The sequence below is a fragment of the Nicotiana tabacum genome, chromosome 10, assembly GCF_000715075.1.
Source record: "Nicotiana tabacum cultivar K326 chromosome 10, ASM71507v2, whole genome shotgun sequence".
In the NCBI taxonomy this organism is placed as follows: domain Eukaryota; kingdom Viridiplantae; phylum Streptophyta; class Magnoliopsida; order Solanales; family Solanaceae; genus Nicotiana; species Nicotiana tabacum.
Genome location: NC_134089.1, coordinates 28,934,910 through 28,959,744, shown reverse-complemented (window position 1 = coordinate 28,959,744; position 24,835 = coordinate 28,934,910). Strand labels below are relative to the sequence as shown.

At 37.7% G+C, this 24,835-nt stretch overlaps 1 long non-coding RNA gene across 1 annotated transcript; it reads left to right on the top strand.

The window, feature by feature from the left end:
* Window positions 1–17,837: 17,837 nt before the first annotated feature.
* On the top strand, window positions 17,838–21,520 carry LOC107800044 (uncharacterized). The gene is made up of 3 exons (XR_001651276.2): window positions 17,838–18,023; window positions 18,131–18,193; window positions 21,260–21,520. It is a non-coding gene; the product is annotated as an uncharacterized LOC107800044 (long non-coding RNA).
* The last annotated feature ends 3,315 nt before the right edge of the window (window positions 21,521–24,835 follow it).

Here is a 24,835-nt window from a genome sequence, read left to right as displayed (position 1 = left end):
CGATATATTATTTCATACCGACTTTCCTTTCTGGGGGCGCTGCATTTCATGCATGCAGGTTCAGATAGACAGACGGGTAGACCTCCTCAGTAGGTGTTGCCCGAGTTCAGCTTTATTAGTAAGCTCCCCTTCTTTCGGAGTTATAGGGTCTAGCAGTGTGGTGTGTATCATGTGTATATATGTAGATAGGTTATGGGTAGGTTGGGACCCTATTCCGATCACAGTACATCTATCAGTAAAGGCTTGTAGATATATCCTGTCAGTTAGTGCAATATGTTGCGCTTGTAGGCGCTGTACGCATATTTTTGTTGGCTTGTCAGTTGTAGTAATTATGACGGCCTTGTCGGCCCAGTTTTATGTTGACGATTTAGTCAGTGTTAGTCTCTATTCAGTTTTATATTTTGCATGGCATATTATATTGCAATGTGGCACATGTCCAAATTATGATATTACATGTTCAGAGTCTCTTAGTCGAAAGTGGTATGCAAGGATAAGTGAGGCACTGGGTGTCGGTCTCGCCCCCAGGCTTGGGGCGTGACATATATCTTCAAATCCATCTCCCGTCAAACACAACAACAATTGAAAGTAGTGACAAGCTAGGACAAGGGTCAAAGTTCAAATCCAATAACTAGAAACAATTCATAACAATATAATAAAGGTTACATGAAAATAACTCAGAGGTAAGATGCTTGACACGTTCACAGTTACGGAAAGATAGACATGCTTTTCAAGTATAATAGTAAATCCCAGATCTTTCAACCGAAAACCCCAAAAGCATATGGGTAAGTTTGAAAAACTGTGATTTGCCGAAAAACCTTCCAACAATAAATGATATATTTCATTTTTTTTTCAGATAAGATGAGAAAAGTACATATCTATGCCTAGATGACAAGATACGGGTAAAATCATGAATGTCACCAAAATTGGGTAGTAGAAAGAAATGCATATCTATGCAAGTATCTCTAGTACGCATGTCAAATGCAATGTATCTCAATGATGAACTCATGTACTCACACTCTCAAAGTACTCAATCTCACTATCTCTTATTTTCTCTCACCATGCTCAATACTCATCACACTCAACATTGTACAATACTTGCTGCAGCGTGCAACCCGATCCGAGTTCCTTCCGAATTACCCTCAAGTTGACTCTTCCCCTTGCTAGAACATCATGATCCTTACCCATAACTCACCACAAGAGATCCTAGCATAAAAACCACCCCGCTATAAGGCCCATAAGCTATCGTATTCCCTCTTAAGCATTCCAAAAGTATCACAACTAAGACACCTACTCTGAAGAGGTCTTCTGTGAATCTAAAGCTGTTAGCTTCACATTTCTAATACTGAAATGTAGAATTCATAATGATATAGAAATACCGCGAGTCTCGACACCATCCAATGTAAATCTCAGTTCTAGCCATATACAAATCCTGAAAATTCCCAGTTGCTACATATAACTCCTGAATCCATTAGAACCTTCTCGAGAGTCATCCACTCTGCTCAAATCTCAATTGCCTTGCCCAACGGGCCGAAAGACTCGTTCCCCATTAGCACAACAACACTCAAAGTAGTAATCCTACCTTAACACCACCGATCAAATTCATACTCCATGTACACTACATCCTCCACAAACAATGACTCACTCCCATGATTTTCATATACTCATAGAGTGCAATATAACTTGTATCCAGGAATCTCTTTACCCGAGTCATCCTTGATCTCAACCTCCGCAAGTCATAACGGATCCACAATTATACCTTAGACCAAAACTAGTATGTAACACATAACAATGAAATCAAATCGTCAATAGCAGGCTCCCCCACTTGGATCAATTCATAGATCAAAACACTTGATAACTCTCAATGCCCACACTGTATTATTGCCATAGTCCCACAGCGATATCCAACTAAATCCTTCATAAGCTCTTATAGCACAAACCATATAGTACCTCAAATAATATGCAAATCTCGTATTCACCTCGTGACGGTCAGGTCAACCATTATAACCGATCCAAACTCAAGTCGCACAAATATAACCCACTGGTATAGAAGAAAGTCTCCATGCAACATCATAAGGATCACACATCCAAACCCCGCAGGCTATAACCCACCTGTTTAGCCTTAAACTGACATATCTCTATACCCTTTTACAACCACAACCACTACGCCGTCACTTAATCTTCCTGAGTCTAAACTCACAACAAGACATGATAATCTACTTTTCTCTACAATTAGACAATATGAAAGATCATTAAACACACCCGTAACTCGAAACTATACATCAAATCAAGACAGAAATCAAGCACCCAATAGTCTTTTTTACATCTCAAGCAAATTCTTTTCGTCACATTCAAACCACCTGAACACTTCTCACAACCATATCTTACATATCATATAACCATCCAACATCTTATCGAGCCACAAATTCCACTCATAGGGACACTATCGGGCTTATAAGTCCAAAAACACATTCTTACACAACTGAAATCTCCGTGCTCGAGCTACAGTCAAAACCCGACCTCAAGTCCTCTAGACTAGCCCATCATCAGCATACAAAAATCACATCTCCCACCCCATCCATGTAATCACAAGCCGTCGATGTACATCGGATACTGAGTGCTCATATGCGCATAAGAATGCGTGGAAGGAATTCAAAGAGTTACGCTTCAAGCTGAATCATTATCGCACAATAAGGAAAGAAAGATGGGAAGTTTATCCTAAATGCCCTGTAGCCTCTCGAAGATAGGTATGGACGTTATCATACAGATTCGCAAGAATCTACTAAACACTTGCTCATGACTCATAGCACCTATTAACCTAGAGCTCTGATACCAATTTTTCATGACCCAAATTCCAACTAGTCATGATGGCACCTAACCTGACCCGCTAGGTAAGCCAATTAACAGCTATCCAAATTAATGAGATTTATTAAGACAAATAAATAATAAAATATCTGAAACTTATACATTTTCCAAAGACTGGTAGTACAAATCATGAGCTTCTAAGATTTAGAGTTTACAAAGCTAGTGTAAAATAAATACATCATCTATCTGAATTATACATAAACAGATTTTTCATAAGTCTAGAGCTACCATGAACAAAAAGCAACTATAACCGGAATGCAGGTATATCGTCAAATCTAGCTTCCGTCGAACACAACATTATCGGCATCCAACATCTGCACGCAAGGTGCAGAAGTATAGTATGAGTACCACCGACCCCATGTACTTAATAAGTAACAAACCTAACCTTAGGTTGAAAGCAGTGAAGAGCTGGGACAAGGGTCAGAGTCCAACTCCAATAACCAGCAATAGTTCATAACAATATAATAAAGGGTACATGAAAATAACTCAGAGGTAAGATGCTCAACTCATTCCTTTTAATTCCCAATTTTTCCTCATATATTTTAACATATATATATATATATATATATATATATATATATATATACTTTCAAAATAGCACATATGTAGTTACAAGCATGCATAAGCATTTTTATAATTTTTCTATAATTTTTAAAAGCTCCAAATTGGTTTATTGTTTCCCTTTTTATTTATAAAATTTCCAATAATTATACTTCAAATTATTTTTGTGGTTATTTAGTCATCTAAATTTTTTTATTTATGCCAAAATATTGTTTAAATAGTTTTAGTGTATTTTTTATAATTGCATTTATATTGTTTAGGCTAAATTGCATATCTTAGCAAATAATAGCCCTACTAATGCATAATTACATTATTGATGCATAATATAATCTTCTATATTTTTAAAATATTAAACAACAATTTTAAATCATTTTAGTACATGAAAATATATTTGGAAATCATTTTATTATTTTTATAAATTATATAACTATTAAAAGTGGCTATTTAAAATCTAGCCTGTTTTATTTTCAATTTCAGCCCCAACCTAACCCAATTACCAGCCCAATTTCAATTAAATTACCCAGCCCAAACCCCAGCTACCCGCCTCCCTAAAACCCCTCACTGCTCTCAAAGCTCTCAACCTAACCCTAATCAAACCTCACTGACCCTCGTCCATGGCCATCTCCGAAGACTTCTCACCACCCCCTAGGCCTCCAATGGCATCCAATGGCCTCCCTCATATTAATCTTGCCATCTCCAGGTCCCTCGAAGGACCATGGCTAGTTGGCTTGCATCTATGGTTCCTCTCTCGCCTGTTGCAGGCCATTCCAGTGTGATTCCGAGTAAGATCGTCCTATATTGACTATGATCTATGGTTTTCTAAGCAGGTTTCTTCACCTCTGTATGGTTCTCTTCGAAACCCTAATTTCTTTTCTAAACCTCTTAGATCTATACAGATCTAAGATGATTTGGGTTTGTTTCATGTGAGTTTTACAATAACCTTAAGATTCTTTACAAGAATCGTATGATTTTCAAGTGATTTTCACTTTTCCTAAACTAGGGTTTCCGAAATTTCTTTTTACAAATTGTTTGATGACTTTTTGTGTTTAATCTTCTACTTCTCATATATTTTGACTGATTTTGTAAGTCTGCTACAACCTTAGCCCGTTTATACTGAAAGCCCTAATTTGTGGGGTTTTTTGTCTGGTTTCTAAGTATTAGTATATTTGCTTGTGTTCATGCTTTGAGTTCTTGTGATTTCTCGTGATTTTCTTGTCTTAATATGCTTCTAATGAATTTCTTAGTTCAACACTTTCACTAATTCTACATTGTCATCTTGGCTATTCGTGTTAAGACCTGTAACATTCTCCTTGAATTAGTATTGTTCTAACTATTTGTTTTGTTAAAGTCATAGGGAATCTTGACTATTCATGTTCTTCTTTATATTATATGCTAACCATGCTGACTCTTTCATGACTTTCTCTTTGATTATTCTGGATTCCTTATTTCTTGGTTTGATTTTAACACTTATTCTTAAACTTTCGATTCTTACCTCTCTACTCGATTTGATTGAATTGTCTGCCTTAATTATTTTTTCCTTGCCTTGTTTGTATTTTGCCGATTCTTACTAATTTGTTCCTTAATTAAAACTTCTGTTCATTTACCCCTAATTACCTACTCTATACCTAAACCTTACTTGATTATTTCCATAAATACTTAGAATGCTTTTACCATTGATTTAATTGTCCCTTGATTAATGGAAGGACCTACTGATTTATATGTGACTTCCCTGATTTGCTACTTAATTGATCTCTTACCTTATTTGTTAAGCTTTTGATTACTCTATGAACCCACCTCTTATTTTAATTTTTGGACAACGAACACTAGTTCATCTACACTATTATACTCTCAAAAGCTCTCTACTCTCTTCTGTTCCTTGCAATTCGTATTAGTCCAGCCGGCTGTAAGCCAAGGCTGGCTACTGGAATCATCTCTACTCTGTATTCTGTATACTCTCCTTAATTGGTATGTTCTGATTCAATTCACATTCCAAACTATGTGTTTTCTTTGTTGCTGCAGTTCATCGATTTGTGATTTCCAGTTCTATGTGCTATTATACTTAATATGCAATCAGCATGCCTAGATTACTGTATCACAAAGCATGTTTAAGCTCATAGCTATTATAATGTCTGGCATGTCAATCCTTCTTTAAATAATTGGTTCACTAGCATGTCGCAAGTTGCATTATGTGCTTATGATTTCACCCAGCATGACCAAAACCTGTTTGTTCTGTATATGATTAGTATTTCTAAAACCTTGAATGTTTCATGAAGTGTTTGTCTATTCAAGTTTGTTCTATTTCATTAATGAGATCTTATTTATGTCTTAAACCTATGTGTTCTCAACTTAACTTTGCAACTACAATCTATGTATTTGATTGCCATCACTAAGGTGCATTCTAGGTGTTCCCCCTACTTCTTTCCCTTGTGTGAGGACTATTCTGAAACTGTGTGTTCTCTGATTTGCTTTCTATTTGTTTTAAAAAATGTTCTTCATGTTTTCTCAAACTATGTTCTGATTTTCATAAAATTCTTTCTATTACTAAGACCTTTTTCTCTGTTTACCAAACTCTTTCAAAGTCATTATGCACTCTCACATCACTCTTAGAATACTAGGTTCTGCCCCTCTGATAAGTGTACTGCCTTGAGACCCTTTAAGGTCTTTCTGAACTCTAGCATGTCAGAGCTGGACTTTCCACACTACACCTAAATCAGTTATTGTTTGAGAAAAGGTCTAGGTAGGAGCACTTCCCGGGATCCTTGAGGTCCTTAGGGAACTCTGACACACTGAGACATGATATTGTCTATGGAACTTTGGCATTTGAGGCTATTGGAGGCTGGGAAGTCATTTGGGCCTACTGCAGGCTCCCTATAGATTAACTTCTGTTCATTTATGTATTTTAATTCATTGGTCTGTAATAACTATTGTAAACAACATTGGGGTGATTAGTGAAAAAGAGTGGGTAGTCATATATATGTTGGGTAAATCGGGTAGATACCATGCCTATAGGGTTGTGTTAATTCAAATGTACTTGCTTTGTTTGCTTTACTTCCACAATATTAGAGACCATGCCTATAAAATCTAAATGGCCTTATAATTAGGTATCATGCCTATAGAGATAAAGTAATTGAAGTTCAGTTTTTGTTATAGCATGTATTCACATTTGTCTTCTTAGATATTATGTCTATAAGTTCAAGAGTCACCTTTAATAACTAGATACCATGCCTATAGAGATTAAAATCAGCTTTATAGAAATCATGCCTATAGAACTTAAAATTAGTTTAGTTAAAAAATCGGTTTAATTCGTGTTAGTTCATTCTGAATTGGTTTAATCAACCGTCTGTTTCTTTAAATAAGTTTTCAAACACTGCTTTAAATTAATATCGCTAGAAAACATGTCTATAGGATCTCAAGTTGTTCGTTTTTCTATTTTACTGCTTCCTAATCAATATAGATACCATGCTTTTAGGACGTCACTATTATGCATTTAGGCAAGCCTCTAGGGGGATTTAAATTCTGCAACCATTAAATTGTGCTTTGTTATTTGAGACTGTGCAGATTTAACAGGTCTAAAAATCAGTAGGCAAGCTAATAGGTCTTTGACACTTGGTCCCAATTCATGTCGTATAGTCCCTGCTCACATAGATATCATGTTCTAAGATTTTCCCTTAAATACTTGACTGTTGTTTGAAGACGTGCATTTATTTGTTATATTTGTGGAGGTGACTGCGAGCCTGTAATTTGTTCTCTTTAAATGTATTCCTAATTGTTCTTGACTGACACCTAAACTTTTTATCCTTTAAAACCTTAGGAAAGTCTAGAATTGTCCAAAAGTAGAGGTCCTAAATACCTCCAGGGCCACAAGGAAGGGACAAGTAGTGCACGCATAGGACATTTTCAAGGTTGCTAGAGCGCTTTAGGCTATAACCAAGGGGAGGTAATTGGGTAGTAAGGATATGATGATTATGCACTAATGTCACGTGTAGCCCCTCATTGAGGAGTGATTACCGGGCATTGCGTGAGGTGATCATGTAGGCTAACCAACCTAGGACCCCTCTTTCCCAATTCCCGATGTTTAAACTTTACTTTCCTCTATACATGCAACTTGTTCAAGTTTTTTCTTTTTGCCTCATTACTTGAGTCATACAATGTCCAAAACATGCCTTTATGTGCAAGTATGTGTTTAAACTATTTATTTGTTAAAAGGGACTAATTCATAAAAATAAGTTTGGTCGGGACCCACCGTTGTGGACCAAGAAGGATGCCTAACAACTTCCCCTCAAGGTTATTTCGAGCCCTTACCCTAAATCTCTGGTAATGCAAACTAGTCTAAGAGTTAATTGCTCTAGGTGCCGTAACGCACCATAATCCATTAGGTAGCGACTCTTCAATACCCAATTCTCAAAATGAAATGAGTTATTACCCCCATGGATGTCGGAACCTGAACTTCTCTTTCCACGGAGGGGAAAAAAGGGGGGCAAGACAGCATGGTAACTCTACTGGAAACACCTTTAGGCTCTTACCATAACGAACTTATCTTTTGTGAATTAGTCCAATCATAATCCATCCGACGTACCCCTTTCCCCTTATTTGAATTTAACTATCTATTTTCAAGCACTTATGATTTCTTTATTCCTGAAACTGACTTGTCTCCTTGTTTTCTTTTTCTATAACTGTCCTTCAATTATTTAAATATCGCATTTATTATTTTCTTACATGTAAATACAAGACTACATGCTATCATGCTCCACATCATATTCCACTCGTGTGTATTAAATCATATCGCAACGCTTGATGAGTGGTTGCACTCTTCCTATTTATTACCCTTAAATTTTGAAAGGCTTATTTGTGGTAAAACTAGTCGATCAGCGGTGTAGTCAACGGTTTCGTGCCTTTCCCCCTCAAGTTGTCCGCTTGAGTTTACCAGTCTAGACCACCATAGTAACCTTACTCTTATTATAATTGTGCATGCATCATGTTCAAACATAGCCGGATTAATATGTTGTCCACATAATAATCCTTTAAGACAAGCTTTATCCAAAAGTCCACTGGGTTTCCATAATCCCAACGGATACAACCACGTTCTGTCCATTAATTTGGAGAACTAAATGCCAATATACTAATCATGAATGTGTAAATAGTCGAGTTTGGTGGGGGAGAAAGGCCTAACCCTTTTGTTTTGCAGAAAATGAGGCACGAGGTCCCCAGATTTGGTACGGTTAGCAACATTCCACCATTTCTGCTGGATTGGTGTGAGGACTTTTCCTCAAGTGACAAGAAACATATAATGAAGTACCTGGGTAATTTGCCTTCCCTGCTAGACATTGATCCAAAAAACAAGTTGATCGAGGCTGCCAGTTTGTTCTGGGACAGTGAAAGGTTTGTGTTCCGTTTCGGCGACATAAAAATGACACCACTTCTATAAGAAATTGGAGTGCTTGCGGGATTGACTTGGGATAGTCCCGGGTTATTTTTGCCGGAGAACCGTACCGGTAAAGTGTTTTTAAAGATGATAGGGCTAAAGAAAAATGTTGACCTGGTATGCCTGAAGGAATTTTATATACCCTTTGAATATCTATATGAGAGATATGGCAATAGCAAGTCCTACCGTACCTACCATGATAAGCTCTTTCTCACTTCTCTTGGCCACATCCACCGTAGAGTGTTCGTATTCATTGTATGCTTCTTAGGCATGATAGTATTCCCAATGAAAAGGGAAAGAATCCAAACTAGGTTGGCTATGATCGCCATGACTTTGATGGAAGGGATCAATGGACAGACATACACTATAGTTCCTATGATCATAGTCGACATCTACAAGGCTCTGGAGCGCTGTTAAAGAGGGGTCAAGCATTTCGAGGGTTGTAACTTGTTGCTGCAGTTGTGGCTATTAGAACATGTTCAAAAAGGTCACTATCTCCAAGAATTTCCGCGAAGGGCTTGGAACGACCATATTGCCTTCCATCACCCCAAGCGGATGGCTTACATTCCAGACAGGTTTGCTCAACCGGAAAGTGCCAAAGAACTGGTAGAGTTCTTCGAGAATATGACCGAGGAACAGGTGCAATGGATGTTTGAATGGTTCCCAATAGATGAATTCATCATCAAATCCAGGGACGCTCCAGACCAGGTGTTGATTGGGTTGAGAGGGATATACCCTTATGTCCCTATCCGAGTTATAAGGCAAGCAGACAAGAAACAGGTTGTACCAAGGGTTGCAAAGAATATTCATTTCAAAGCAAACTTCCAAGACGATGATGTCCCTTACAAGTGCCAAGATCAACACATGTGGCACTACAAAATCATTGTGGAAAAGAACACCATTGAGCCAGACAGGTATCATGCGGGGTGTGAACCTCTCTACCCAGCATGGTTAGAGGATAATCTAAAAGGAATGATGATGCCAGGAGCCGGTCGAGGGAATAGAATCATAGACGAAGAAGCTGAAGCTCAAGTCAAATACAACAGGCTGTGCAAGAGGGTCCACGACTCTGAGAATGAGAACCGAGAAATACATGAGAGGAATGTGAGATTGATTGAAGAATAGAAAGAAATCGCAGTAACTTCCAACAGGAAGTTGGAATATCTGGAGCAAGGAATAGTGGAGCTGGAAGGTAAAGTCATAAAGAGGATCGAGGATTGCCAGAACGTTGAAGGAACTGAAAGAGGACATCTGGCCAGAGCCTACTTGCTGTTGGGTCTGCGCGAGCTGGGGGACCTGTATGATGGAGTTAGGAAGATCGAATCTGGTGAAGGTCCTTCTACGACCAAGTAGGCTAGATTTATTTTCCTTTCTAATTGTAATAAGGCCAAGTGCCAGTAGTGACTTACTTTTCTATTATCTTAGTGTCGTTTTGGATTCGTCTACTTTTACATTATGAAATGAAGTATTTACTGGCATCTAAAGTTCTCCAAATCTACTTGTCGCTAGGCCTACCTTGGTCACAGCGAGGCTCCCCAAATTAGGACACAAATTTACATTCCACAATATGTGTTTAAATACTGCAAACATTTCAGAATCCTTATTGACTTGTTACCTTTTTGCTTTTCCTTATTTTGATTATTCCCATCCCCTTAGGTTGGTTCGCTCATACTGGCCTCATGTGCACATCATATCAGATCTAGAGGCCCTCCACCTCCTCCTCCTCCAAGCAATACAAAAGGCAAAGGAAGAAAATGGACCACTTAAGTGGTATCCGAAAGGAGAATGTTGAGAACGCAGAAACATTAGATGGACGAAATACTTCGGCACCAAATGATCTAGTCTTGAGATTGGAACAAAAGATACTGGAACTGCAAGGAGAACTTGAGCAGGTTCGCAACTTAGCAAACTTGTCACTCACCATGAATGTCCCCGACATCAACCAACAGAACACAAAGAACCCAACACCTCCCCAAAACACACAAAATCAACATCTACAAAATCCTACCACACCAAATCAATACACAACCCCACCCCAAAATCTCAATCCCTTACCAATACTAACTCCGCCACAACACCACCATTAACCAACTTATTACTGACCAACCACCATTTATCACACTCCCCAAAACACACCACAGCCCATTTCCGATCCTCAAAACTCAACCAATGACCATCATTACACCCAAGTCCCTAGCACCCATCAAAGCAACCCTATATACGTAGAAACCATACCTAACTCTATCCAACCAATCTCCTATACATCGGAATCCTCCAAGAAGGACCTGTTCATTAAAACATGGCCGAAGAACACAAGAAGTTGACGAGCCAAGTTCAGGGTGCTGAAGGCGACAAACGAATAGAAGGTTTAAAGTACGAAGATCTATGCATACATCCAGATGTAGAACTACCGGAGGGATACAAACCTCCCAAGTTTGAGATGTTCGATGGTACAGGTGATCCTAGGGTTCATTTGAGAACCTATTGTGACAAGTTTGTTGGGGTCGGAAAAGATGAAAAGATCCGAATGAAACTCTTTATGGGGAGTCTTACTAAGGATGCTTTATCCTGGTACATCAATCAAGATCCCAAGAAATGGTCCAATTGGGTAAGTATGGCGTCGGATTTCATGGGCCGGTTCAGGTTCAACACAATGAACGCACCGGATGTTTTCTACATTCAGAATTTTAAGAAGAAACCTACTGAAACTTTTCGTAATTATGCTACTCATTGGAGGTTAGAAGCGGCCAAAGTCAGGCCATCTTTGGACGAGGAACAGATGAAGAAGTTCTTCGTCAGAGCGCAAGAACCGTAGTATTATGAAAGGTTGATGGTTATTGAAAACCATAAGTTCTCCGATATCATCAAGCTTGGGGAAAGAATTGAGGAGGGCATCAAAAGCGAGATGGTAACAAATTTTGAGGCACTACAGGCCACAAATAAGGCATTACAATCAGGCAGCATATCAAAGAAGGAGATATTGGGCAGTAATGGTGGCTCAGGGCCCGAAATCTCCACTTACATATCAAACACCTCCACCCACATACCAAGCACCACCACCCAAATATCAACCCTCATCTCCCAGATATTCCCAACCCGCCACTGTCCATCACACCTATAACTCTCAACCGTCTCATTTCCAATCACCCCCAACTCGTCAAAATTATCCAAGATCACGACCCAATTTCGACCACAAGCCACCTAGACAATACATCGCCATTGCTGAACCCATCGATCAACTATATGAAAGGTTGAAAGTTGTTAGTTATGTTACCCACATTCCTGTTGTGGCATTAGAGAATCCATCCCAATGGGTCAATCCAAACAAAACTTGTGTGTACCATTCTGGTATGAAAGGGCACACCACTGATGAGTATCGAACATTGAAGGATAAGATCTAGACGTTGTTTGACAAAAAAGTCATACAACCAAAGGAAGCTGCAACCAATGTCCGCAACAACCCCCTCCCTGATCATAGAGGCAGCGGGGTACATGTGATAGAGACAAATGAAGAGTGGGACCCTGAGGGGTCGATCGGGCTTGTTCGAGAAGTCGATGACTTTAAAGTTGCAGTCACACTTACTCCTATTGTGGTACAGACTCAGTCACCAATCGAGGTTGAGGTAGTGGTACCGGTTCCATTTGAGGTAAAGGTGGCTCCACCTGCGACCACCCCCGCTCCATTTGAAGTACAAGTAGTCACACCTTTCACAGTAACAGTATCAACCACACCTCCTTTAGACTCAAAAACAATACCCTGGGATTACTTTGCCAAAGCTCGGCGAAAGGGAAAGGCAAAATGGGGGAATCTGATGTTGCACAAGGAATGACTAGGACTGGAAGAGTCTATACCCCTGAAAATTTGGGAGGACCAAGTAAGGATGACACTACCATGCAGCCTGTCATTGAAATAGGGCCAGATGACCTATAGAGGAAAGTACAAGCAAAGGAGTATTCTGTCATTGACCATCTGAATAAAACCCTAGCTCATATATCCATCCTGTCACTGTTGCAAAATTCAGAGGCACATAAGAATGCTTTAATAAAAGTGCTGAGTGAAGCTTATGTACCTAATAACACCACCGGCAGAGAGATGGCCAATATGGTAGGGCAGGTACTGGAAAGTCACAAGATCATCTTCCATGAAGATGAGCTACCACCCGAGAGGTTGAATCACAATCAAGCATTGCATATCACAGTGCAATTTGAAGATAAATTCATTGCCAGGGTCTTGATTGATGGAGGTTCAAGCCTCAATATTTATCCGTTGGACACTCTAAAAAGGTTGGACAAAGGTTTTCATGAAATACGAGTAGGAAGCATGAACGTGAAAGCTTTTGATGAGTCCCAAAGGGCCACAATCAGGGAAATCAACCTTTGCTTGCAGCTGAGGCCAACTTGGTTCGACTTCGAGTTTTAGGTGCTCGACATACCAGCCTTATATAATCTTCTGTTAGGATGACCATGGATCCATGCCGTTGGGGCCGTGCCTTCCACATTATATCAAGCCGTGAAGTTCGAATGGAATCGTCAGGAGGTGATCATTCATGGGGATGGGAGTAATCCTATTTACACCAGTCAAACCATCCTGGCTATTGGACATAGAAGAAGGGTAGGAGGGGAAACCTATCATCACATTGAATGTGTCAATACCGTCGAGAAAGATAAATGGTGGAGTAGTAAAATAAAAAGCATATTGGCATGCTCTGGTATGAGCCCAGCAAAGGGATGGGGAAGAATCTCCAAGGTATCACTAAACCAATACGGCTGAAGGGTCATGGTACTACTTTTGGGATCGGATATCAGTACATATGGAAAGAATACAATGATTGGTAAACTCAATAGCGCGGACCGTATTACCCTCTCGAGCAACCAGTGCCACGTTTAGATCAAGTTTTTCACCAAGCTCATACAATATAGGGGACTGTAGAAGAGGAAGCATTAGCTGGGTTGAAGAATCTATTCTTGGAGGATGAAGACATGGACTGCAGTGCCATAATTGAGGAGGAGGAGTAAGAAGGCCTCACTATTCAGAACGTAAAAAAGGGAGTTGTTCTCAGGATCTAGACCGTCGCACCATCCCGAGCCTGCCGAGTCCCTGGATAGCTTGACAGATTTTACTTCTATAGACATTATAGGCATTTAAGATTTCCAGTAATTTTGTTTTAATATTTACTTGTTTCAAAATAAATGCTCAAGTCATCGAGCCATACTTGTCTGGGATGTTATTCTGTTTTAATCAAATGCATTTGCTCTCTATTATTTAAACTACTTTTACACTTTTTCTTTCTACAATGTTATTATTACTTTTTCTGATGAACTGGTGACTATGATATGTAACGAGGCAACACGACATGAGAATAGTGATTCAGAAGATGAAATACCTGAGGAAGTTGTTAAGGAAGTTGAAAACTTCAAGAATAATCCTAAGTCCAATCTGGACAAAATCGAAGCAGTAAATTTGGGGGATGACGAGACCGTCAAGGAGACTCGCATCAGCATTCACTTGTCACCAACCGAGAAGGAAGAATACATCCGTTTCCTAAAAGAGTATGAGGACATTTTCGCATGATCGTATGATGACATGACTAGTTTGAGCACGTCCATAGTGGCTCACAAGTTGCCTACTAAACCCATGTGTCCTCCAGTAAAGCAGAAACTCCGAAAATTCAAACCAGATATTAGCTTGAAAATCAAGGAGGAAGTTACCAAGCAGATCAAAGACAAAGTTCTCAGGATGGTAGAGTACCCAACTTGGTTAGCTAACATCGTGCCGGTTTCGAATAAGGATAAGAAAGTCAAAGTATGTGTTCACTATCGGGACTTAAATAGAGCAAGTCTCAAGGATGACTTCCCACTGCCAAATATACGCATCCTGATCGATAATTGCGCCAAGCATGAACTCCAATCCTTTGTAGATTGCTTCGCGGGTTATCACCAGATCTGGATGGACGAAGAAGATGCAGAAAAAACAGCTTTCATTATACCTTGGGGGTATATTGCTACAAGATGATGCCATTTGGTCTGAAGAATGTTGGGGCTGTCGCGCCCCCCTTTTTTCCTCGCGAAAATTGGGTTTATGACATTTTTGGTATGGGACAACTCTTTTCCTTTTGGTAAGGGGTCTGCAATTTTGAAGAGTCGCCACCTAACGATTTTTAAGGTGCGTTAGGGAACCTATAAGGTTCATCTACAAATATGTTTGCTAACCAGAGATAGGGTAAGGGCTTGAAATTATCCTAAGGGGAAGGTGTTAGGCACCCCTCAGGATCCACTAGTGTAGTTCCCGGCCAGACAGGTTTTTGTGAATTTGTGCAATTAGCAAATAGACAAGTAAGGCTCAAATAATAGGGTATTTAAGTTACGACACACAAGAGTTTGGAAACAGTTATTGAAAGGCGAAATTTTAAAAAGAGTTACAATCTAAAGCATGCTTATGAATGTAAAAGGTGTTCTAGGTTTGTTTGTAATATGGATCACATCAATGCAATACCCGGTATGACACTCCTCAAAAGAGGGGCTACATGTGGTATTAGCGCACCGGTTATCATATCCATATCTACCCTTTCCCGCCCCGTAAAGGTAATTAAGCAAAGATTGGTCTCGACTCTTATTGCATGTTGTTACCCGTCCTTTCCTATCGGTCTCGGAGGAATTTAGGACTACTATTCCTATAAGGAGGGGGTTCTAGGCGGACCCTCAAGTTTAAAGGCAAAATACTAAGGCAACATACAAAAACATATAAGACTGCAATTAGGAGGGAACATATAAGCAAGTAGAAGGCTTAGTTATACCTCCACAAAGAATGCACATAGATAGCATGACTTATATACCATTAAGGTCTGAATTTAAAAATCCTAAAGCAGGGTGTTTAAGTTGTTGAAGCAGAACCAAATTTATTACATGACTCTGATAAGAAGTCTGAATCAGGCATGCCTGCTAGTTGTGATAGTTAATAATTAAACAAAGGCAGCTCCAGTTTTATTCAGGTTATTACCTAAGGCTTTCCTAGGATTAAAACAATTGTTTTGAATCATTAAGACGGTTTGGAAATTATTTTTATTGCCTAAAACATTTTGTTCTAGGTGTTCAGCACATAGAATTATTGCCAGCTGATTGTAAAAACTGAGTAAAATTGTTTTATTCCTTTTTATGCATTCATATTTAGCCTAAGCGTGCTTAAGCGAATACAAATGAAATCCTAAAGACATGGTATCTAATGTACATAGATGCAGAATGATGCAGAATCCTAAGTAGGATTTCTATATGAACAAATATTACAGCATTTAAACATGATTTCCAGAATATGTAGAAATGTTATGTTTGTTAGTGTTATTTAGCCTAAAACAGGATCTCTAAACGTACATGGTAGTAGGAACATGATCGCAGAAACTTCAATTATTAACATAATTAACGCAAGATTTTATAAGTGATATAATAGTGAAATGGACATGCTGAAAACAGTAAGCGTAGGTCCTAGGGAACATGATCTATAATGTATGAAATGAGTCCTAAGCATGATTTCTATTGCGCAAGTCGGAAGATAAACCTAGTAACATATTTTCTACCCCTTTTGATAGCTAAAGCATGCATAGTCACCCCTCCCTTTCCACTATCCATTCCCAGAGTTGTGTACAAATTATTACATACCAAGTGATTGACTTACATAATAAAAATGTAAAATAAGAAGTTACAACCATAGGAAGCCTGATTCTGACTTCCTCTCTGAGTTATGTAATAAACCACCTCAAATGCCAATATTGTTCCAAAGCATTCTCATATCTGGGTGTGTCAGAGTTCCCTAAGGACCTCAAGGGATCCTGGGCAGTGCTGACACCCAGATTGCATAACCAAGAGAGTAAGTGCAGTGTGAAAAGGCTAGCTTTCATGTGTCCAAGTTCAGAGAGAGCTCAAGGGGCCCAAAGCATGGCTCACACAAAAGGGGCAGAACCTAGTATTCTAAGAGTATATGTGAGAGTGCTTGACATAGTTTGAAAAAGTGTTTGTGTAAAAACTGGACTGTCAACTCCATTTTATGAAAGCAATCAGTAACAGAGATGATTGAAAGTAGTGGTAGTAGTAAACAAAACTCAAACACCTCAAGAGGGGATCACACACAGAATCAGTAGCCACACAGGGGGTCAAGGGATTGGGGATACGTAGACATTTGTCAGTAAGCACATAACCCCAGCAGGGATTTGGTCTGGACATGCACAGCAATAGCTGATACAGGCATAATCACAAACCGGCCAAAAGAAAATAAACACATGGAAGGGATAGGGGTTTGGGATTCATAAGATAGTAAGTACACAATAAGTAATTGATAAAGTATGCCTTAAAACACAAACAGGGGAGTGCATTAATCTAAAGGGGAAGGGGAAACATTACAGCATGCTTAACAGAACCACAAGTAGAAGTAGACCAAAAATGAAAGAAGCTGAAACAAACAAGGAAGCATATTGTTGTTGGAGCTTTAAAATTAAAGTAGGACATACCAGTCAAAAAACAAAGTGCAGAAAAGTAAAGCGAATAGAATTCCACAGTCTAGCCTTGCCTTTCAGCCGACTAGACAAGCAGTAGCACAGGTAGCAAAGAAAGAAGAGAGAGTTTGAGTGTATAAGTGTGTGTTCGGAACTAAAAATGTTCGTGTGTTTAGAGAAGAGAGGGTAGGGTATTTATAGCTTTGAAAATGAGTAGAAAATAAGGTAACCACTACTACAAAAAAGGCCTTTGGCGGTAATTATTTAGCAGCAGTAAGGCAATGGTCGCTAATAAATTCTTTAAGCTTAAATATTAGCGGCATATGACCATTAGCCAGTAAAAGATATAATTTTACTAGCAATAAAAAATTATAGCCACTAAAAATTACTAATTAAAATTAATCTTTTATTATTTTAACTATCCGCACGAAAAAACGAAAATCTTTCCCTCCAATTTTTTTGATACCTTTTTTGTTTCCCTCCCCAATTAGAAAACAATAAAACTAAAAACCTTATGTTTCCCTCCCCAATTAGAAAACAATAGAACTAAAAACCTCACTCCCCAAATGAATGAAAAACAATAAAACATCCTAAATCGCTGCTGAAAAAACCTAACAGGTTGCTGCGTCAACGGCAGTGCGATTTACAGTGCATCAACGGCAGCGCGAGTGCGTCAACGGCATCCTACCTTTTTCCAGGTTAATTCTCTTCTCTTCGATTTACAATTGATTTACAGTAGAATCGATTTCCCTCTTGAATCGACTTTGCTGCCGAAAAAACCTAACTCGCTATTGCGTCAATGGAGGTGCAATTTATAGTGTATCAACGGCAGTGCGAGTGCGTCAACGGCAGCCCATCTTTTTCCTAGGTAAACTTTGTTCTCTTTGATTTACAGTAGAATTGATTTACAGTAGAATCGACTTATAGTAAATTAATTTCTCTTCTTCCAATAGATTTATAGTAGATTTTGTATCAATGTTGGTCTATTGATTTACAGTAATTCAGTTCCTAACTCGCTGTTCAACAGCCTGTCGTAGTGCCCGTCCATCTTCTTCCCCTGTTAACTTTTCTTTTCCCCCTGTTAAATCAGTCGCGTGCAATCGGTTTATAGTAGATTTTGGATTGATTCTTGTCGATTGATTTACAATAAATTATGTGTACATTAATCTGGCAAAAGTCATGTTATTATTTGGATGTAGAAAATCCTGATTTAGGAAGTTTGTTTCGGCCACTTATCTCTTATATCTAAATTTCTCCTATGTATAAACAAATTTTTGGGAAAGAAACTCATATAGTTGCCGAGGTTAATGCTCTTGTACATGGGATTCGTATTCTGTATGAAACGATGTATGTAGCATGGACAAAGATTTTTAGATCCTTTAATAAGCATGGACTAATTGAGCTTTCATGTTAGACGATTGTGTGCTTTTAGATTGTCACTTGAAATCTTTATTTCATATGACTTGCAGATGGTCAATTCTGGTGACAATATAAATGCAGTGATCATGTAAATGCATCTTTATTGTATTTACTCTGAACATGTTCTTTTTTCTGCAAGTCCAAAGTCTGCAAGAAAAGCTTCAAACTGTGGACCAACCAAAATATTATTGGCCTTGATATCGCGATGGACTATAGGAGGAATACAATCATGGTGAAGATAAGCTAAATCTTGAGCTTCTCTTAATATGATATTATACCTAGCATCCTAATCTAGAAATACTTTTTTCTCATGTAGCAGTCCTGCTAAACTCCCATGACTAATGTAATCAAACAAGAACAATCTTGTTTTGCCGTTATTACAACATCCCAAAAGCCTCACTATGTTTTTGTGCCTGATTGATCCCAAAAGCCTCACTGTTTTTTCAGTGCTATGACTAGGTTTTCTTCTTCCATTTTTTTCTTTTAGCGTCCTATATCTGAGACAAACTAATTCGGATACTGGATGCTGATAGTGAAAATAAAGAAGAACTAGTTGTACATAAGGCCAGGAGGTTCTTTGTTTGGGTGTTGAATTAGGTGTACCATTTGTTTGTTGAGTCGTAAGTGGTTGATATCTCACTAGGACATGAAGAAGAATCCCAACTCAAACTTGGCTTCCATTTATCAGCCAAACTAGTTGTCAAACTGAAAGGAAATCCAATTGATTTGATGTTTTCCCATTGAGTAATATTATCATTTGTTGAATCTTGATTACTCCTTAACCCTGCTTCATTATCTTCCATTCATATACTTCTTTGCATCTCTTGTCATGAACCAATTGAGAAGCTATTCATCTGTTTATTCGAACCTTCAAAATCAATAGTCTCAGAAGTTAACGCGGGGGATATGTTGAAAAATAGTCTCAGAAGTTATGGCGGGGGATGTGTTGAAAAACATGGAAACCTCAGGCGACAAAAACATGAAGTTACAAGGAACTTCAGTACTAGGACTTGAAAGAAAAGATGGTCTTGAAACAATAGTATTAAGGGTCTTCTTTCCTTGTTAAAGACCACGCAGTTGTCAAACTTACAATATAATAATAGTAACTTGACTCCTACCTCTTGTTATTACTTACTTTATTTCAATCATGCAGCTGTGAGCATCATGGAAATAGAATAATTAACAGACCTGAAACCTAGTTTTGATTTGTATTTTTAAGAGAGTGAATTGTAATTTGGTATTTCACCAACATCACTTGTATATGTTAGAAGCATATATTCTAGCTAGTGTTAAGCTCATGATTGCTTACAATAAGCTAGAGCTCTTTTTTATCTTTAGTTCTATGGATAGCTTAAGACTGGAACTTACAGGATAGATAATTGTATATTATGAATAATCTAAACTAAAGAAGTCATTCCAAAATTTCTTTATCATTAAGTAATTATAAATCATTAGACGGAGAAAAATTAGATACATAATTCAAGTTATTGCATGCATGCATTCCATTTGTTGGATAGATACTTACCAATGATGAAGAGGGAGGCCTTCCAAACTAATCTACAGAAGAATCATAAACCCATTTTCCCCATCTATTTCTACTGATTAATATTTGAGGCTAAGTCATTCTTACTGGTTAAGTGGAGAAGTGATGCAGCGTAAGTTAAAGAAGAGATATTCGGCGAGCCAAAATGAACAGTAGTACTTTGATTAAACACCTCTGGAGATTCTACTTCAGATAATGGATTTATCCAAGAGTAAGAAAGAGATCTATTTGCCATTGAGTTGGTTTTCTTGAATATTCTGCAGATAGCCCACGCATAGAAGGAACTTAGTTGGCCACCCTTTATATTAAATAAGTGGAATGATGATAGCTTATATATACTATACTATAAGATGAGTAACATGAGTGGGGAATGCTTTTTGTATGCCAATAACTTTTAGGTCCTAAAATCTGCCAAGATTCAAAGCAAAGTTAAACTCACTTGCAAAAAGACTTCTGCTTTTCAGGTGAGGGTACTATATTCTTTCTTTTTAATAGGGAAAATGACAATGATCTTGACGTGGGTCTTTATTGATTGTTCTTTCACTTTTCTCATGACTATCATATTCTGTAGCAAGAAAATGATCAGTATTCTGCTTTATAATAGTAGCTACAAAGACACTTTCTGATTTCCTTTGTGGTGTTGTTTTGTCTGATTTTTTTCTGTTCTTGAGTTTGTGTAAAAATGGTTGGTATGTTTAACCAGTGTAGTAAGTTTTCTCAAGTGTTGTATCTGGCAAGTTGTCATCTTTAGATGCTGCTGTTGTTATTTTAATATGAGGCTTTCCTCTTCCTTATTGTGGTTGGGGCAATCTACATATGTTGTCATCGACATATACTGTTGTCGTTTAGTTGCACTTTGGAAAGCATTTGTTTAATTCTTGTTTTCAGTTTTGCTTCTTGATTGAATGGAATGTTCAAGATATGTTTTCACATTATACTTTAACTTTTGACACAATTATTTTATAATTTCAGGTTATATTGTCTGATGTTGAATAATTTAGCTGGTGAAAGAGTTCAAAATGACGAAAAGTTGTGGAAACCATTTGAAGACCCATCATTCGTCTGGATTAGTTATATAATGACATTAGTTATTTAGCCTCAATAATATATTTTTTATGTTTAAATTACTGTGATATTAATATTTTTGATTAGTACTTCCTTTTGTTTGTTAAGATCAATGAGATACATTATGTTTTTTTTAATTAATATTAATATATTTTATTATTTGAGTCATATTCTGTACGAATGTAGTAACTATTATTAATTGTGGCAAAACTATTTATAATTGATGTAAAATAATTGTCGTTAAAGATATTGACTTTTAGTGGCAATTTAGTTAAACATATTAGCCATTAGAATGGAAGCTAAAAGGGCAAACTAAGATTGTTTCAGAAGGGATATTATGACCATTTTAATTGTCACAAAATAATTGCCATTAAAGATATGAACTTTTAGTGGCAATTATTTTTAATTTAGCGGCTATAAAAAATAGATGCTAAAGAAGTATAATTAGCCATTTTGATTGGATTTAGTAGCCATTATAATTGCCACAAACAATTACCTTAAAGATGCGATTTTAGCGGTAATTATTTTGAATGTAGCGTCTATAACAATGGACGCTAAAAAAGTATAATTAGCCATTTTGGATTGGATTTAGTAGCCATTATAATTGCCGCAAATAATTGCCGTTAAAGATAATAACTTTTAGCGGCAATAAAATATACCGTTTACCAGCTTTTACGAGAATAGCCGCTAAAGGCTTTGCCGACCCCAGTTTCAGCGGCAAAAGACTAATGGCCGGTAAAAGATATAGCGGCTATTATTATTGCCGCTAAAGCCATTTTGTATTGCCGCTAAAGGTCTTATTTGTAGTAGTGAACAAGTAAGGGTTTAACACAAATATGGAACAATCAGAATCCCATTAATACAAGTACTTCCCTTTAATCAAGGAATTATTGTTTAACGGGTATCAGCAGGGATAATTAAGGAAAGATATCAGTTTGAGAAAGATTGATTCTTACCATATAGGGGATAGTAAAAGGGTAGAGTAAATAATTGGGTCTAAGTACAAAATATACTTAATTTTGGGAAAGGATTCAGCAGAGGTAAAACATCACAGAAAAGGAAGGGAATCAATCAATTTATATAAAATGAGTAAAGCTAGGGGTTACAAGAAAACCTTGCAATCAAACCGCAACTCAAGGAAATCAAGATCAATCAAGAAGGGGTCATGATTTTGCACTTCAACATATAAATAGAAAAGAATGAGCAGGAGTATCAGACATGCAAGGCCAAACATATTGGCAAAAGAAGCAACTAGATAAACATATAGCAGTAACACGAGTAGGCTAAGGATTCAATAGTAAGAGAACCTACTCGAAGCATGGTAGTCAACAAAGTCAAGAAGTCACATAGAACCAAAAATGAAGGAAACGGTCTAACACATAGCAACAGGTAGGGGAGATCAGATCAACACACCGAAATAAGTAAAGGAAGTCTTCAAAAGCTCACAGTAACAAGTGAGGAAAATTTTAAGAAATTAGGGTTTTAACAAAAACAGTATGACCTCAGAATCGGTCAAGACAAATAAAGGAAAGGATCCAACCATGAAAAACTCGAAAACAGGCATACATACAAAAGACAGTTTCAGACCCCGGATAAAACCAAAGATACTTAGGGTTTTAAGATGATCAGGTAGAAGAAAAGCATAAACAAATCATTTAAACATAGTAAAATCATAAAACAACACTGAAAATCGAAGAAGAGACCCTTTTAAAAGAGGTTAAGAAAACCCGAATTGTTGAAGACGAAGAGTCATTTTGAAAAATCGCAAAACCTTTAAAGAAAAACACTTAAGAGGTTCATAACATACGCAGATCTAAAACAGATCTGAAAGAAAAATCGAAAAGCCTTTGAAGTTAGGGTTTCAGAGAACCCAAAAAAATGAGAAAGACTTCGAAAAGTTATCGATCTAGTCGGAAAAGATAAGGATCTGACTCGAATAGCCATGGATGGCCAGAAAAATACCATGGATAGAAGTTGAGCAAGGTCTGGACTAGATCTCTTCGAGATCTTTCCATGAAATTACAAAAACAGGCAACCAATAGACATAGGAGGTCGGTACACATCTCAAACAGCCATGGAGTCCATGGATTAGGTGAGAATCGAAGGGGATTAGGGTTAATTTGGGTGGCAGCGGCTAGGGTTTAGGTGGGGTTGCAGAGAGAATTGGAGAGGAAGGGGATTCAAGGGTGGCGGGTTGGTGGAAATGAAGTAGGTTAAGGGGGTCGTTTAGGTTTATTTTAGGCAGGTGAAATGGTGATCGTTGATCTGAATGATCAACGGCCTAGATTAAATGGGGTAGGTGAGGATCCGAGCTTAGGTTAGGTTTACAGGGTTAGGGTCGGGTTTAAATTGAAATTGGGCTAGGGAATATTGGGGATTTGATTTGGGCTAGATTTTAAAGCCAATTTTGTCTATAAATAGCCATTTTCCCTTTAAATTTTATAAAAATAATAAATAATTTTTGAAAATTAATTTAAAAGGCTAAAATGATTTATAGTACATAATTAACAATTTAAAAATACAGGATCTAATTTTATGAATATAAACCCTAATTAAACCTTAAAAAGGGCTAATATTGCAATTATATGCAATTTAGCTTTAAAAATACTAAATAAAATTGTAAAAATTATCTTAGCCATATTTTGGCATAAATATAGAAATTCAATAGAATAATTATCAAAATAATAATTTTGAAAATAATTATTGGGGATTTATAGGTAAAAGGGGAGAAAATAAATCAATTTAAACCTTTAAAATTATGAAAAAATAATAAAACACTTGGATATGCTTATATATGCATATATATGCTATTTTGAAGTTATTTTGCATATTGAAAAAATATATAGGGAAAAATTGGGTCTCAACAGCTGCCCCTCTTTACCCGAGAAGGATGAAAGAGTTGTCGGGTAAAGATATGATGGCCAATTTTGACCGAGCGAAACGGGTTGAAGAGGTTTAGGTCGTGCCCTGGCTTTTGAGCTGCCCACATATCCCTAGTTTTACAGGAATCAGGTTGTATGTAGTTTACGATTCATGTGCGGAGTATGCCGATGAAGATATTTCAAGGACGGACGCAATATCTAGGTCCAGGTGAATGAACGGTTCACAGGAATGGTTAGGTCTGACATGGATTGGGGGAACCGGAGTGGGACCGCTCCTGCCGAGATGGTCGTTTCTTGTTGGTTTACTTGCAATTAGAAACAATACAAGTGTATATTGTGCATAAATTTAAACATGATGCAAATTTCCGTCGGACCATGAATGTTGTCTTTGGACGGTTAGGATGACGTCTTTAGACCATGATGTCCTGGGCCATGAAGCGTATGATAAGGGATTCGCAAGCCATGAAATTATATTTTCGGGCTATGAGAATGGTGCCTCCGAACCATGACGCCTTTGAATAGTGATAAGCAAAAGATTAAAAGAGATCCTCAACATGATCAAGAGGACACCTTGAATGAGTTGGACAACGTCCAACAAGGT